This window comes from Rhamphochromis longiceps, linkage group LG18 (assembly GCF_057381845.1).
Source record: "Rhamphochromis longiceps isolate RC_006_pf linkage group LG18, R_longiceps_female_GT1.1, whole genome shotgun sequence".
NCBI lineage: Eukaryota > Metazoa > Chordata > Actinopteri > Cichliformes > Cichlidae > Rhamphochromis > Rhamphochromis longiceps.
This window is the reverse complement of record NC_140574.1, coordinates 18,948,910-18,955,677: the sequence shown is the minus strand read 5'-3', so window position 1 is coordinate 18,955,677 and position 6,768 is coordinate 18,948,910. Positions and strand designations below refer to the sequence as shown.

At 40.7% G+C, this 6,768-nt stretch overlaps 1 protein-coding gene across 8 annotated transcripts in view; it reads left to right on the top strand.

The window, feature by feature from the left end:
* Positions 1 to 1,202: 1,202 nt before the first annotated feature.
* Positions 1,203 to 6,768, top strand: part of kmt2cb (lysine (K)-specific methyltransferase 2Cb) — a 97,120-nt gene continuing 91,554 nt past the window's right edge. For 7 of the 8 annotated variants that reach the window (XM_085388543.1, XM_085388541.1, XM_085388542.1 and 4 more), the window contains exon 1: positions 1,204 to 2,158. The gene's annotated coding sequence lies outside the window, so the exon portion shown is untranslated. Of the gene's footprint in view, positions 2,159 to 6,768 lie in introns of all 8 variants that reach the window. The other variant, XM_085388537.1, reaches the window with a different exon arrangement.

Below are 6,768 nucleotides of genomic sequence, written 5' to 3'. Positions count from 1 at the left end.
TGTCTCTTGCATATGTGATAACACACACGTATTATAATACACAACTTCTATTGTGCTGTTAGACAAATTATTCTAGATTTCTGACTCTGTAGCCCAGAGCTCACTATTGAGAGTAAACAAACTAATGAGTGATTATGTAAAGGAGAAGCCCTGGAAAACAGCTTCTGTGCTGCTTTGCATTGTCTCTGTAATTCTACTTTAAGGACGAAAACCATTCTTACAAAGCACACTCCCTCATTTGGTCTGTTGATACCAGTGATGGTGGCTTGTCTAACATGCAAATACTCTCACTGATGATCAGTGGAGTTAAGAGTTAATTACTGCAAACACAATTGCACATATCTGCGTTATACACACCACAAAAGCCTCTACAGTCATTATATTTCTCTGATTTTCCGAGTGCTTGCTTTCATTTGCCACTTAACCATTTTTTTCACTGCGCGATTTATGTGAACTATTTCGAAATGATTGCTGTCAATACTAATAATACTAATAATAATGAACACGTTAGATTAGCCAGCAGGGGGAGCTCTCAGTTTAGGAAGGAGGTGCCAAGGTTTACCATTTAAAGGAACAGGGCTGCGTTTATTTCCAGTTAATTTTCTGAGGGGCTTCACTCGAAGAAAGTCTCCTAAGTTGTAGTTAAGTGAGCCTTAAAATCGAAAGCAAAATCTAACCAGAGACACAACATTCTCTGCCTCTATTATATATTATGTACAGCCGCTGAAAGCCGACCCCTGGGGGCTTTTCCGAAAGTTAACCCCTGAATGTACGGTCGGTCGGTCGGTTTGTTGAGTACCTTTATCTAACACATAATGCAACGCTTAAATCTGTATACTGGGCGTGTGTGTGTTTAGGGGGGGTGTAAAGCAGGCGTAGAGACGCCGTCGTATGGGAGCAGCTGAGGTACATTCGTACCCAGCCTAAACCACGAGCTCCGTGGCGTATTAAAGTTAATCCATTTTTGTGTATTTTCCCCCGGCTACGAGGAAGCCTTCCGACTGTTGGATTCTGTATAGCTACAGCTGGCAAAGATTTGCATGAGCTCAAGCACCAATGGTTTTTACCAGCTCCAACTCCAACTGGGTAAAAATCCAGACTCCATCTTTTCGGGCCCGCGCTAGCCATTATTTTATTTACTAAATGCTTATATCCCTCCGCAGGGTCAGAGAGTATTTTGAAGAAATTGTAAAATGGTTTATCTGTCATTTCTCATCGCGTCTTCTCAACGGTCTTTTTAAACACGCCTCACACTCGCGAAACATCCCTTTCTTGGCGAGCCCCGTCGATTCTGAAAGATTTGTGCACCGTAGTTGTGCTGTTCAGGGGGAGGAGGAGGCGGATCTAGTTTTTGAGGAGCTTGGAGAGGGGGGCTGTGCTTCGGTGCCACTTATCATTAGATATGGCCACCGTTACAGAGCACCCCGAAGCGTCATCTTCAACTTAATTTTGTGCTATTTCATAGTCATTTTGCAGCTCGGTCAGCGCGGCAGGCGAGATGTTGTTTTTGGCGAGCTAATGTTTGTTTTTACATGTCTTTTGGAGGCGGTTGTTACTGCGTGGCAGGATGACTGTGAGTCTCTCCTAAACTGGCCGCTTGGTCCCGCAGCTTGTCGCAGCTGAAGAAAATAGAACCAGTTGCCAACCCCCAGCGGTCGGCATCCAGCTTTTTTTCCCCTATTGCTTTGCGGGTCGCTACACTTTCCCCCGAGGATTCCTACTTAATGTTTGGCCCACGGAGCGTTGACTTTAGCAGCCGCTTGGATTTCGAGGTGGTTATGTTTACACGTTAATGGTAAAATTATTGGCTGTAGACTTGGGTGGCTAACACCAACTAGCTATATAAGCCGAACTCGTGCGACGACAGCTGTCATTGGAGAAAGGAAAGTGATCCCCGCAGATGCGTGCGCCAATGAAGCGGTTTTCTGTTGGATTTACATCATCCGCTTCTCCATCAAATGGGCAAAGTTGGGAATAACATTGCAGCGCTGGAGTATAATGATATGCGTTGTGCATTTTTGAGAACTGCGGTGTTGCTTCATTGGAGAGAGGCTAGCTAGCTCCATTAGCTTGCTAGCTAGCTGGGTGATAAGTGCGACGTTTCATCCCCCTTATTTTGGACATGAAGAGGATAACTCTCTATTCATAGGGCTGGAAGGTAAGCTATATTTGCCTCTTCGTCTTTTTACTTCAATGTAAGCTGAGTTTGTTGGGAATTTACCTTTTCACGTAAGGCTGAGCCAACCTTATCCTTCTCCAGTCTGATGTTGGGGGTTTGTCGCCGCCTTGGCTTTCATGACTCAGACTATTCAACGGAACGGCACATTCAATTGAACATTTCGTGGGTGCTATATAAGCAAATATTAACACATTTACTGCATTATTCAGTGCAAATACACACAGCTAACGTTAGTTGGAAGCTAAAAGGGAAAAAAATCAGAACCTGGGTGGTTGTGTAACCTATCATTTTCACTTTTTGTGCATCATTGTAGTTCCCTAGAATAGTTCCGTTTCATTGAATAGACCGAGCCTTTGTGTGTGTGTTGGGCTCCCCTTTGCTTTGCACCCGGTTTGAAGCTGACTATAAGGAGGGGTAGTGTTTTTAAGGTTTCTCGACAAGTTTTCTATGAGCCATGGACATGTTTAACACTAGCACTGGGAAACAAAGGGGTGAAGCCTTTTTTAGTGTTTTGGCGTAGGCGTTAGTCGCATGTATGAGTTGGACAACTAACTGCAACCATAGGTAACCTGTTTGCTATAGGTGGCCCTCTCTTTTAAAGTTGTCTCTAAAGCCAGTCCTCCTCCGGTTGTTAACTACGATAAATGACTTCGTTTCTTTTTCCAATTTCTGTTAAATTTAGTCGACATCAACGTTACTTTTGTCTGTGGTCGACGAAGAAAAGGCGACAGAGTTGAGCACAACAAGCTAGCAGTCGTTAGCTGGATGCAGCTGCTTTGTGCCCAAGCTTCGGTCAACAAAAGCTAACGCTAGCATGTTTTTGGTTGCTCCCGTGGTGGTCGTGACTGCCTTGTAGTCACCGGATCTTAACCTCAGATGCCCCAAGTAAAGTTCTCCTCATCACCTTTGAGCGTTTGCTTGTTGTACAAAAATGCTCCTTATCCGACGACTTCTTATCATATCAGATCCTACAGTGTTTAAAGAGACAATGTCTTCAGTTTTGTTTGTTTGTTTTGTTTGTTTGTTTTATCTCAGGGGTAACATTCCTAACTTGGCGTTTGTGCAGTTTTATAAAGGGTTTGTATTTCGTGTTCAGTTTTGGTGTTGGACGACTTCTTAAAGGCTGTTGAAGTCAATATAATTGATAGAAAGATGTTGAATTGCCACAGACAAGCAGCGAAAGGTGGTGTGTGTCAAAGTGAGACCTCTTCTGAGTCACTGAAAAAGCCTAACTAATAATTTAAGCCATTTTCTGACCACACTGTCTGCACATGAATAGGCATGGATGGCACTGAATTAAAAAAGGTTTAACATGGCACAATTTATTATAAACACACATATTAAATCTGGAACTGCATGTATCCTCATTTACATTATTATACAGATGAGCAGTACCTGTTACTGCACATAATGGGGATTGATAAGACACAATTTTATGTTTCACTGAGCAAAACACTGTGCTTCTGCAGTTTGGAATGAGTTTGCTTTTATAACTTAGTATGTGTCACAAATGTGCACATTTTCGGTCTGTGCGATGCTTATTTAAAAAAAAAAAAACAATGACCAAAAAGTGTTTGATGTTGATACTATCAGGTATGTGGTTTACCCTAGATATAAGCTGGGGTTTCAGTATACAGTTGAGTGCTTGAGCTCAGTCAAGTTTTGAGTGAGAAGAGCTAGGCTCATTTTAATGAATTATATAATCAACTGCTTCAAATCAGTCGCATCCTGCGGATGCACTCAAAATTGCGGCATCTTGGACTATAGCTGGAGATGATGGTCTTTGTTGTGCTCTGCTGCCTCGGTAAGCTCAGTGTAGTGGTACATGAATGAGCCAGTTCTTTTAAAAATAGTGCTGCAGTTTGCAGTCGTTTTCTGCAGTAGAAGGACAACTGTGGTTGTCACCTGCAGTCCAAGACAGTGGCGATGTCTTAGTAAGGACTTAAATAATATAAATAACCAGCTTTGTCATGAGCCAGCATGACAAGGAAAACTATGTTGCTGATTTGGGATTGTCTGCTTGTAAATCAGTGCAAGATTCGACATAACCTGTGGACGTGTAGTCAAAGGAATATTGGGCAAGTTTATTTCCCTGGTACAGGTTCAGTTACGGTGTTTCCACCAGTCACAGTTAATCCATTAACCTCCGAGACAAATTGGCTGAAGTGAATGCTCACTAACAAGTATTTCACTTTGTTTTCTTTCTTGCAGTCATTATTTCCACATTTAGAGGATCATTAATGAAAACATATGCAAAAGACAATACTGGTGGTGCTGGATTAAAAAAAAAAAAAGACAGCTTTTCACTCACATTTGTGACTAAAGAAAGATGGATGTGGACTGTAAGGACTTAAGGTCACATGTATAAAAAAAAAAAATATATACACACACACACACACACACACACACACACACACACACACAAATTTTTTATTTTTAACATTTAGCCCAAGAACCTTCAAAACTTTATCAAATGGTTGATAAAGCAGTGGAGATGACGAGCGGCATCGTCTCTGTGACAGTCACACTGGGCAATAAAGACTCAATGCTGTGACCAAAGCAATCACGAAGGGGTGGAATGAGAATTTTTTTTTTTTTTTTTTTTTTCTTTCTAGAATTGACTACAATATCACTCGTTGCTGAACTTAAGCATCGAGCAGCTTTTGTTTTTTCTTCCTTAAATTTGGCACACATTTTGTGAAGTTGCGCTCTCTCTCTCTCGCTCTCTCCCCCTCCGTCTCCCATGATTCTTCTTCGTAATCCAGTGGTGGTCCTTACTTGTAAAGTAGTATTGTGAAATCCCCATAACTGATACATCGCTATTGTTGTACATTAAGGTTTCCAGCAGTATACAAGGGATTTAAAATTGGCTTATTTTTGGTTTTCACAGTCTTATTAAAATATACAGGGGTTCAGTAAAATACTCATTTCCTGTAGTGTTGTAAATGAGAAATGTTACGGTTGACACTGCAATGATGTTGTCCTTGCATACATTAAAAAAAATGAGTCACTATGTATTGTTGAACAGTTCTTAGTGTGTGTGTGTGTGTGTGTGTGTGTGTGTGTGTGTGTGTGTGTGTGTGTGTGTGTGAGAGAGAAAAAAAAAAAAAAACAACAGTCACTTAACTTTGTCCTTGTCCACATTGGCAATGAAAGCCATCAGCCATCATTGTGTGAACTTGGTTAACACAACAAGGTATTGCAATGAAGTCAGTTTTTGACAGCGTTGTGCTCACAATTCACAGTCAAGCGAAATGTCTGCAAAAGAGATTTGAAGCCTTAATAAAAATGCTTCAAGTAGAAATTGCATACAAGCTATTATACATCCTGTATAGACTGCAGTATTACTTATACGGAAGGCAAGTCTGGTCTTTGTGTCCTAAATGGGCTGGGCAGGATGAGCATCTGGAAATAGCCACTGAGAAGGTCATAGCAGTGTAATATTATTTCAGATAAACAAAGATCTGTGCCTCTCGTACAACCATGTCACTTTCAGTAATGAGAAAAAGACTTGTTCTGCAACACTTACTGTAGCCAGATTAATGTGTTCATAATATTCATGTACACATGTAGACCAGATCTACACAAGCATCTACCACAGCAGTGCTTATGCTGACATGGAAATTTATGAATTTCCATTAAGTCTTAGTATGCTGCTCAACTGAGAAGATTTGTGTAGAAGATGTGTGTCCAGGCAAATGCTAGTAACTGGTGATGAATTTTTAAAAAAAGAAAAAAAAACTAAAGAGTGGAGGAAGATAATAAATGCAAATGTGTTCTTATGTTGCACTAGTATCATTGAATGGTTTGAAGTGGCAGTCTCAAGTATCTTCATTTGAGTGTCTTAATTCAGTCTGGCAGTCCATCGGCTATTGACAGGATGTGCAAAACATGGCCCTCTGGCCACTGGGCATCCTTGATAACATTTTAAGCAGCTCACAACCACAAGGAAAGGATGCACTACTAAAAATTTAATTCATCCAATTTTCACATTATAGTAGAGCAGCAAAAAACAAGACCAAGGGAGCACACCCCTTATATTTCATCTCTTTTGTTCTAGTTGACATAGTAGACTACAGCTAATATCAGAATGGAACAGCCACCTCACTCATGGTTAAGAAGCTACGAACAAGAGAGAGAAATTTACAAACACCAGGGATGCAACAATATTTGGATCAGATGGATCTAAGGTTGTAAAGTGTCCAGATTAATTGACTTCTTGACTAGTAAATGATTATTACACGTGCACAGGCATATAGTTCACTAGGCTTGTACTGTAAATATGCTCAGCTACTAAAACTGGGATATCTTTTTCGGTAATATGATTATGCTCAAGGTGCAAGGGATTGGTGGCATTACTTTTGATCCACAACAGTTTTTCTTTTTGGTTTATGTTGTATTTACTAACACATAAAATGTGTCCAGACAATGGACATGGTGCTGTTATTTGGTACACACTGCTCAAGTTATCCATCTGCTCTGTATTTCAATTTTCCGTACTGCACACTGGACTGGAGTTAAGTGAGAACACACTAGGTAGTATGTTTTAAAGAGAACCGTGCATAATAACGAAGTATTAACAGAATTTA